General features: G+C 42.5%; 1 pseudogene; it reads right to left on the bottom strand.

The window, feature by feature from the left end:
• Positions 1–7143: 7143 nt before the first annotated feature.
• On the bottom strand, positions 7144–8080 carry LOC114634445 (annotated as a pseudogene).
• Positions 8081–10829: the final 2749 nt, after the last annotated feature.

Below are 10829 nucleotides of genomic sequence, written 5' to 3' on the forward strand. Positions count from 1 at the left end.
CACAGACAATAACTTTCTCTGTGGAATAGATTCTCTCCTTCCACCTCTGTGTGGGTTCTGGGAAGCATAGTTGGTTTGCCAGGCTTGAGCAGTAAGTTCCTTAACCCACTGAGCCATTTCACTGTGCCGACTTTCTCAATAAGACCCCAATAGCAGAGGCAATAAGATGAAGAATTGATAAATGGGACTAAATTAAAATGCCTCCACACAGCAAAAGAAACGATCAATAGAAAAGGCCACGGTCTGCAAAATAAGAAAAAGAGAACCACAGTCATCTGATAAGGAGCTAATAGCTAGAATATATAAAGAACAGTAAAAGAAAAAATAATCCGACCAACTAGTAGGCAAATGAACAGAAGAGATACTGATCAAATTTTTAAAAAGGGGGCCAATAAACACATGAAAAAATGTTTAGTATTCTTAACCATCAAGAAAATGCAAATCAAAACTACATTGAAGCTGACCAAATTTCCCCACCTGTCATCCCAGCACTTGGAGGGTAGAGACCTACACTATGAGAGATCCTGTCTCAAAAACAAACAAACAAACAAACAAACAAACAAACATTCCTACATTGCAATCCCATGCACTCCAAGTCAGAATGACTTTCATGATAAACATAAGCAATAATAGCTGGCAAGCTGGCTATTCTTGGTTGGTTGGTTGTTTTTGAGACAAGGTTTCTCTGTATAAGCCTGGCTTTCCTGGGGCTTGCTCTGTTAGACCAGGCTGGCTTCGAACTCAAGAGATCACACCTGCCTCTCCCTCCCAAATGCCGGAACTAAAGGCATGTATCAACACTGCCCAGCCCTTTTCTTAAAAGTATTTATAATTAGGGTTGGAGAGATCGTTCACTGATGAAGAGCACTTGCTGCTCTTCCATAGAACCTGAATTCAACCCCCGCACGGCTTGCTTTCTATAACTGCAGCTCCAGGGAATCTGGGGCTCACTTCTGGCTCCCATGGGGACTATGTACACAGACACACACACACACTATATATATATTTTATATGTATTTTATATATATTATATATATATATTTGAAATTAAAGATGTCTAGACCCGGGCAGTGGTGGCTCACGCCTTTAATCCCAGCACTTGGGAAGCAGAGGCAGGTGGATTTCTGAGTTCAAGGCCAGCCTGGTCTACAGAGTGAGTTCCAGGACAGCCAGGGCTACACAGAGAAACCCTGTCTCGAAAAAAGCAAAAAAAAAAAAAAAAAGAAAAAAAAAAAAAAAAGAAAAAAGAAAGAAAAAAAAAGAAAAGAAAGAAAGAAAAAAAGAAAAACCAAAGGGGAAAAAAGATGTCTTCTAGAACATATGGAGGCCATCTTGCACATGAATATTATTTCAGCTTTCATGTTACTAGGTGATTAGCTGCAGGCAGGTAAAGTTGAGGAAAGATATAAAATACTTTAATAAGCAGCTTAAAGACTGCACATTCTATGCTCAAGAAAACACACAAACAGTCTCTAGAACCTCCAGTCTCACGAGTCCTGCAGTTACATTTCCGTTCTGAATCCCACAGGGACTCCTTACATTAAAATCCTCTGTGCCAAGGCAGTTTGCTTTTACAAAACTATGTTGGGATGAGAAAGATACAAGGCAGTGTCAGGTACTAGGAACCCTGCAAGACACATAAGTACACAAGGCCATCCATCCCAGTCGTGAAGGTTACAGTTTAGTAGGAGAAATAGACATTCATCATATGACCACACTAGAAGATGCCTAACTGCCCGGCATGGAGGCCCATGCCTTCAAACTCAGCACTTGGGGAACAGGGGCAGGTAGATCACTTGAGGTCAAGGCCAGCCTGGTCTACACAGCAAGTTCCAGGCCTGCTAGACCTATGAGACCTCGTCTCATGAAGATCTGAGTTCAATCCCTGGAACTGACTCCCCAGGTTTGTCCTCTGACCCTCACTCCACACCAGGGTATGGACGAACCTGCACACACACACACACACACACACACACACACACACCTGGAGTGTGAGGACTGGTAGAGGAGATTGTCATCAAGCCCGCTGAGTTCAATATCCAAATCCCATGTGGTAGAAAGAGAGAACTGAACACCCATCCTTCATACATTGAATGAATGTTTACAACAACAACCACAAAAGATGAAAAGCAAGCCTACTGACAGGAACCAAGTCCTGAGCTGACTTGTCCCCATGGTCCAGCTTCACTTTCCCACAATCCTGAGATCCACCTCCAACAGACTCCCAGTGCTGGACTCCGCTGTTGATGGATGGGCTTCTTGAGTCTTAACTGGTGGGTCCTCTCACCTTTGCTGACTAGGACTAGAGCACTCTCAGTCAAATTGTTAGCTTCTTAGGAAGCTAGGGGCTTGTGTGACCAAAGGAAGGAATCGCAAAGCCCTTAGCCCTAGGCAACTCAGTGGCACAGTGCTTGCTTAGCATGTATAAAGCCCTGAGGTCAATCCTCAGCAAAATACACACACACACACACACACACAGACAGACAGACACACACACACACACACACACACAGAGACACAGAGAGACACAGAGAGACACAGACACACACAGAGAGACAGAGAGACAGACAGACAGACACACACCATTTAAAATTAAAAACAAAAAAGAAAGTACAAGGGCTGGAGAGATGGTTCAGGAGTCAAGAGCAATGGCTACTCTCCCAGGGAACCTGAGTTCAATTCCCAGCAATGTCAGTTCACAGCTGTCTGTAACTACAGTCCCAGGAGATACAAGGGCACCAGACATCCATGTAAAGAAAACATCCATACACATTAAAAAAAAAAAAAAAAAAAACAGCCAGGCAGCGGTGGCGCATGCCTTTAATCCCAGCACTTGGGAAGCAGAGGCAGGCGGATTTCTGGGTTCACGGCCAGCCTGGTCTACAGAGTGAGTTCCAGGACAGCCAGTACTACACAGAGAAACCCTGTCTCAAAAAACAAAACAAAACAAAACAAACAAATAAAAAACATACAGACACACACACACATATAAAAAGTTAACAGTGTTATCTTTGAGTAAGTCAATATTTTCTACCTCAGTTTTCTAAGCTCAGTTTTTTAAAAAATGATAGCAAATCTCATCCATGGTTGAAAATGTTATTAGAAAAAAAAATAAGTAGCACAGTTGATATTCAGCCCGTACCACTGATCTTAGAGGCCTTTGCATTGGCCAAGTAGAAAGCAGATATTCTCACAACTAGCAGTTTTATAAATACTTAATGACGGACTGGTAGAACGACTTCCGGCAATGGCATTATCAAACCACCCTTTCTCAAGTAGCAATATTCAAATTCTCTGCCGATCCGGCACTTCAAAGTCACAACCACAGGGTAAGCAGCTCAGGCTGAACGCTGTGTCACAGTGCCCTCTGGTGGTTTTATCAGGAATGAGTTCCGCAGGTTGAGGCATCACAGCCTAGCCAGTAAGAAAACTAACCAGCACTTCCTAGAACTACATTTAAAGGAGCACCCCTCATGTGCAATTGTAAACGGCCATAAAACCCATAATAATGGTGTTCGATAGAAGGGTAGTGAGGAAGATAACGGTTTTGTCCCAGCCACGGGAAAGACGGAGATAAAGGGGAAGTAAGGCTGTGATGGGTTACTATTTACTTAGAAAACTCAAAATCAGCAGCACATGAAAGTCAAAATTCAGTAACCACATTAATCTTTATTTCCAGAACATTAAAAGTCTAATTTGCTAAAGCAGTCACACGTGACTGTCCGTCTGGCATTCCAGAGTTCAACATTGGTCGACTTTAACTCACAGAAAAAAAATTTTTTTAATTGGATATTTTCTCTGTTTACATTTCAAATGTTATCCCCTTGCCCAGTCCCCCCACTGAAACCCCTTATCCCATCCCCACTCCTCCTGCTTCTGTAAGGGTGTTCCCCCACCCATCCACCCACTTCTGCCTTCCCATCCTGGCATTCCCCTACACTGGGACATCGAGCCTTCACAGGACCAAGGGCCTCTCCTCCTATTGATGCCTGACAAGGCCATCCTCTGCTACATATGCGGTTGAAGCCATGGGTCACACTCCATGTTGTACTCTTTGGTTGGTGGTTTGGTCCCTGGGAGCTCTGGGGGATCTGATTGGTTTCTATTGTTGTTCTTCCTATGATTCCTATGAAGCAAACTCCTTCAGCTCCTTCAGTCCTTTCTCTAATTCCTCCATTGGGGACCCCACGCTCACTTTAATGGTTGGCTGCAAGCATCCGCCTATGTATCTGTCAGGCTCTGGTAGAGACTCAGGAGACAGCTATAACAGGCTCCTGTCAGCAAGCACTTCTTGGCATCTACAATAGCGTCCAAGTTTGGACTGTGTATGGAATGGGTCCCCAGATGGGGCAGTCTCTGGATGGCCTTTCCTTCAGTCTCTGCTCCAAACTTTGTCTCCATATTTGCTCCCATGAGTGTTTTGTTCCCCCTTCAAAGAAGGACCGAAGCATCCACATTTTGGTCTTCCTTCTTGAGTTTCATGTGATCTGTGAATTGTATCTTGGGTATTCCGAGCTTTTGGGCTAATATCCATTTATCAGTGAGTGCATACCATGTATGTTCTTTCATGATTGGGTTGCCTCACTATGGATGATATTTTCTAGTTCCATCCATTTGCCTAAGAATTTCGTGAATTCACTGTTTTGTTTGTTTTTTGGTTTTTCGAAACAGGGTTCCTCTGTATAGCCCTGGCTGTCTTGGAACTCACTCTGTAGAGCAGGCTGGCCTCGAACTCAGAAATCCACCTGCCTCTGCCTCCCAAGTGCTAGGATTAAAGGCGTGTGCCACCACTGCCTGGCGAATTCACTGTTTTTAATAGCTGAGTAGTATTCCATTGTGCAAATGTACATTTTTCTGGGTTCTTTCCAGCCTTTGGCTATTATAAATAAGGCTGCTATGAGTATAGTGGAGCACGTGTCCTTGTTATTTGTTGGAGCATCTTTTAGGTATATGCCCAGGAGTGAGTGGTATAGCTGAGTCCTCAGGTAATACTATGACCAATTTTCTGAGAAACCACCAGACTGATTTTCAGAGTGGTTGCACCATCTTGCACTCTCACGAACAATGGAGGAGTGTTCCTCTTTTTCCACATCATTGCCAGCATCTGCTGTCTCCTGAGTTTTTGATTTTAGCCATTCTGACTGGTGTGAGGTGGAATCTCAGTGTTGTTTTCATTTGCATTTCCCTGATGGCTAAGGATATTGAACACTTCTTTAGGTGCTTCACAGCCATTTGATATTCCTCAGTTGAGAATTCTTTGTTTATGCCGGGTGGTGGTGGCGCACGCCTTTAATCCCAGCACTTGGGAGGCAGAGGCAGGCGGATTTCTGAGTTTGAGGCCAGCCTGGTCTACAGAGTGAGTTCCAAGACAGCCAGGGCTACACAGAGAAACCCTGTTTCGAAAAACCAAAAAAGAGAGAGAGAGAGAGAGAGAGAGAGAGAGAGAGAGAGAGAGAGAGAGAGAATTCTTTGTTTAGCTCTATTCCCAATTTTTATTATGGTTATTTGATTCTCTGGAGTCTAACTTTCTTGAGTTCTTTGTATATATTGGATATTAGCCCTCTATCAGATTGGTAGGATTGGTAAAGATTTTTTTCCCAATCTGTTGGTTGCCGTTTTGTCCTATTGACAGTGTCTTTTACCTTACAGAAGCTTTGCAATTTTGTGAGGTTCCATTTGTTTATTGTTGATCTTAGAACATAAACCATTCATGTTCTGTTCAGGAACTTTTCCCCTGCGCGCATGTGTTCGAGGCTCATCCCCACTTTCTTAGTTTCAGTGTATTTGGTTTTATGTGAAGGTCCTTTATCCACTTGGACTTGAGCTTTGTATAGGGAGATAAGAATGGATCGATTTGCATTCTTCTACATGCTGACCCACCAGTTGAAACAGCACCATTTGTTGAAAATGCTGTCTTTTTTCCACTGGATGGTTTTAGCTCCGTTGTCAAAGGTAAAGTGACCATAGGTGTGTGGGTTCATTTCTGGATCTTCAGTTCTATTCCACTGATCTTCCAGCCTGTCTCTGTACCAATACCATATAGTTTTTACCTCTATTGCTTTGTAGTACACCTTGAAGTCAGGAATGGTGATTGGCCAAGAAGTTCTTTTATTGTTGAGAATAGTTTTTGCTATCCTGGGTATTTTGTTATTCCAAATGAATATGCAAATTGCTTTTTCTAACTCTATGAAGAATTGAGTTGGAATTTTGATGGGAATTGCATTGAATCTGTAGATTACTTTCAGCAAGATAGCCATTTTTACTTTATTAATCTGGCCAATCCATGAGCATGGGAGATCTTTCCATCTTCTGAGATCTACAGAAACATTTTAATCATTTAATTTTACTTACAAGCCTTATTCTTTCATGTTTATAACATATCTTGATCTTTGTAAAACTTTTAATACAAATCAATATAAAATTTTTTTAATAGAAATAAATAGTTTTGTTGGCCAGGTGGTGATGGTGCACGCCTTTAATCCCAGCACTTGGGAGGCAGAGGCAGGCGGATCTCTGAATTCGAGGCCAGCCTGGTCTACAGAGAGAGTTCCAGGACAGCCAGGGCTACACAGAGAAACCCTGTCTCAAAAAAACAACCAACCAAACAAACAAACAAAACAGAAATAGTTTTGTTCAGTATAAATTTGAACAAAACTAATCATGTTTTAAAGTTAGCAACAAAGTTGGTATTTCTAGAAAGCTTATTACTTTCTTTGATATAATAAAGAAAGAGAGAGAGAAAGAGAGAGAGAGAGAGAGAGAGAGAGAGAGAGAGAGAGAGAGAGAGAAAGAGAGGGAGAGAGAGAGAACCTAAATGTTCCCTTTGGATAAGAGGTTCACATTATTATCAATTATTTACTAACTTTCATTCTTTTCTGTTCACTATGCTGTTTTTTCAGTCTTTCTAAGTTTTATTCCAAAAAGTTATGTGTTAAGATTAAGATGCTAATAAAGATGCCTGTCACTACAGTAAAGCATCCAGCTGGACAGACAAGGACCCAATTCAGTATGTAATGTCCTAGTTCCCCGATGGGCAACTTAAAAAGAACAAAACCAAGAAAACTTTTCCAGGGTGGAAGGTGAGGACAGCTTCTAACAGAATTGGTGCCTCTAAGGAGTTATAAAATCCACGATTCTGTCTATTTATCCTTTCCATTCCTTTTCCTTCTTCTCCCGCTGAGGTTTAGATTCTTCCTCTTCATGTTTGTTTGTTTGTTTGTTTGTTTGTTTGTTTTTCGAGACAGGGTTTCTCTGTGTAGCCCTGGCTGTCCTGGAACTCACTCAGTAGACCAGGCTGGCCTCGAACTCAGAAATCCGCCTGCCTCTGCCTCCCAAGTGCTGGGATTAAAGGCGTGCGCCAGCACCTCCCGGCCCTCTTCATGTTTTTTGATCATCATTTCGCTTCCTTTTGCCTGAGGATCACGATCACTGCCATTCCATTCTCTCTTGTTAGGGTAGCCATTTCTACTTTTCCAGCTGAGTTTACTAACACCCATTGTCTTACTTACCACCTTACTAGCTAGAGCGAGTGCCGACTTCAGAGTCCTTTCTCCTGCTCTGAAGTCTGGTTTCAACACTGACACAGCTCCGGCTCTGCTGTCTCCAAAGCACGTGGCTTCCCATCCCCCGTAGCCTTCCACTTGGGTTAGTCTAATAGAGCTGAAAGCCATGGTGCTTACCCCAGCCAATACACAACAAAGAAACATCAACGGGACATTTCCCTCCAAACTGTGTGTACGCCTGTCTGATATCATCGTGCTGCAAACGACTGCTCACATGGAATTGGCTCCTGATACTGTAATAAATACCTCTGAGCAATAAGCCTTAATTCATTAGTCAGAATACTAACATCAAGTCATGTCCTCATTAAGTTTATAAATTTTTCCAGAAAAAGACTTCATCAAGAAGCCTGTGAATGTTGCACCTCTCTACGCCAAGCAAAACTCCATCATTGGCTAAAATTCCGAAACAGGTGCCTGCATGTCCAAAAGCTTCTGTGGCATATTCTACTTGGTATTAGTAAGCGACCTTCTGAAGAAAATACTGTAGTCCTGGATGTGGTCATGTATCTTCAAGACATGGCTTCTGAACTTTATGCAATTCTAGAGGAAGACAGTGAGGATGCAGACCACGCTGCTCCACTCGGCTGGAGAAGAACCAACCTATTTGCTACTCTTCACATGGCACTGGATGTCCAGTGACATTGCCTTCACTACACAAACTGGATTAGGAATAGATTTTGAGAAAGAAATTATTTTCACTCAATTTTATAATATTCACACAAATGTTTTAACATTAGTGCGACTAGAACCCTTTACCAACTCTCTGGAAGGGCCTGCTGCCAAGTCTGATGACTACCAACAACTTCCGAGTTGTCCTCTGACCTACTCTTGGGGGTCTGGAGAGCTGGCTCAGCAGAAGAGCACTGCCTGCTCTTCCAGAGGACCCAGGTTCGATTCCCAGCACCCACAATGTAAGCTCACAACTGTACCTAACTCCAGTCTCAGAGGTCCCATGCTGCCTTCTGGCCTCCACAGGAACCAGGAACGCACATCATACACAGACAGACATGTAGACAAAAGACTCACACACAACAAAATAAACAATAAAACAAATAATGAATTCTATGGTGTCACATAAAAACCATAAATAAATAAATAAATAAATAAATAAATAAATAAATAAATACATAAATACATAAATAAATCTTCTAGAGATTCCTTACCAACTAAACAGAAATCTTAAGGCAGCTATGCGATCAGAGAGCACAGTAATTAATTGGAGAACATTCCCATAACGCCAATTGGTTGAAGATTTCTCATCACAGATTTGTAGCTGTTCGCACAGGCTCTAAAGCAATTTTGTGCGGTTTTGTTTGGTTTTGTTGTTGTTCTGAAGACAGAGCTCAGGAAACATTGCAGAATGGGCAACAAGCCAAAAGAGAAGAGCTATAAAGTCTTTTAGACTTTACATACCAATTTCACTCATGATTCAGAGCAGGTGTGTTTGTCTGCACAAGACCAAGCCAGTCAAAATTTCCAGCTTGGGGGCAGGGGGTTGAGAGATGGCTCAATGGTTAAGAGCACTGGCTGCTCTTCCAAAGGATTCAGATTCAATTCCTAGCATGTAATGACAATTTTGGTTTAAAAAGAAGAAATACTAGAAGAAAGTTTTTCATTTACTCCTAGGTGTGGGATGTGGGCTGCTGCAAACCGTCCATAGCCGCTGACTACGGTTTCCCTCGTGCTCTAGCAGGGCTGTGATTTTGCCAACTGCAGACAGTTTTTGTGATTGTGTGGCTTTGGAATTATGGAGACTTTTCAGAGGGTATATAAATGCTAGGACCCTGAGAGGCAGGGTGTGTTGTTGGTTACAGTTTTGTTAGTAGTCATGCACAAAGAACAAGAAGAAATTAGATATCCTGACAGAGAAGATCAAACTTGCCCCAAAGAACTGGACACCCCTAATCAGCAGGACTTAAGTCTACCGATAACACCATCCGCTTTCCAGCCCGACTTTATCCAGGGATCTCTTTTCTTCCTGCTCTATCCTTTTTTCTCCATCTAGTGTTAGGAGGTTGAAAGAGTGGAAGAAAGAAGAACCCACAAAGTAAGCAAACTATTTTTTTTTTTTTTGTAGACACCTACACCAGCACCCATATAGTGGCTTACCATATGTAACTCCCTATGGCAACCTGACACCATCCTCTGGCCTCCAAGAGTACCAGGGATATATGTGGTACACAGATACGCATGAGGCATCACACACATACACGCACGCGCACACACACGCGCACACACACACACACACACACACACAATCGCATCCAGCATGAGGGAGGAACTCATGAGCTGCCACCCCCTACCCGAAAACTGTTGGCAACTGATGGCTGGTGGAGTGGAAGTCACTATTCATCAGCGGCGTAGCCACTGACTAGTTTCCATGCAAGCAGCCCTGTCAGTCTCAGTGGGCCACACAATTAGACCTGAAAGGAGGAAGGGGACTTAGGAAGAAGAGGTTCAGAGGGAGGGAGATGAAGAGGGTTAAGGGTAGATAGGGTGAAAATGATGTGTGTGTGTGTGTTTAACAAAACTCAAGAAAAACGTGTACATTTTAACTATGCTAACATATTAACAATGTTTCGTTGAAGATGAAAAATAGTTAATCATACTGGATTTATGACAATAAATGACAGGGCTGTGCATGGTGGATCATTCCTGCAATCCTAGTACTCATGTTAAGGTATTCATACATATGAATGCAGAGACAGCCCATATAACAAAACTCTGCATCAAAAAATATTCCTTTTCCTCTTCTTCTGTCTCCTCCTCCTCTCCTTCTACATCCTTCTCCCCACCCTTGATCTTCAGTTTGCTTGTTTGTTTGTTTTTTTCCTTTCAGTTTGTTTTTTATCCCAGAGGCAGGGTTTCTCTGTGTAGCTCTGGCTGTCCTGGAACTCCCTCTGTAGAGTAGGCTGGCCTCAGACGCGGAGGTCTGCCCGTCTCTGCCTCCCAGGCACTAAGATTAAAGGTGTGCACTACTACACTCACCATGTCCGGTGGCTCACAACTGCATTCATGTGTACACGTACTTAACACAAAATTTAAAAAAACAAATAAAATAAAAAGAGGTAGAAACAGGTGGACCTCAAGGCCACTCGGGTCTTGGTCTTGTTCCAGGACAGCAAGAGAGACTCTGTCTCAAAAAACAAAATAAATAAGAGAGAGAGGGAAAAAGACTTCAATGTTTGAAAAGGAAAATAAGATCAAGTAGGCTCCTTAAATAAAACCCTCAAATTCAGAATCAATAAAATGAAATACACTCTTGAA

Source organism: Grammomys surdaster, unplaced genomic scaffold (genome assembly GCF_004785775.1).
Source record: "Grammomys surdaster isolate TR1022 unplaced genomic scaffold, NIH_TR_1.0 958, whole genome shotgun sequence".
NCBI lineage: Eukaryota > Metazoa > Chordata > Mammalia > Rodentia > Muridae > Grammomys > Grammomys surdaster.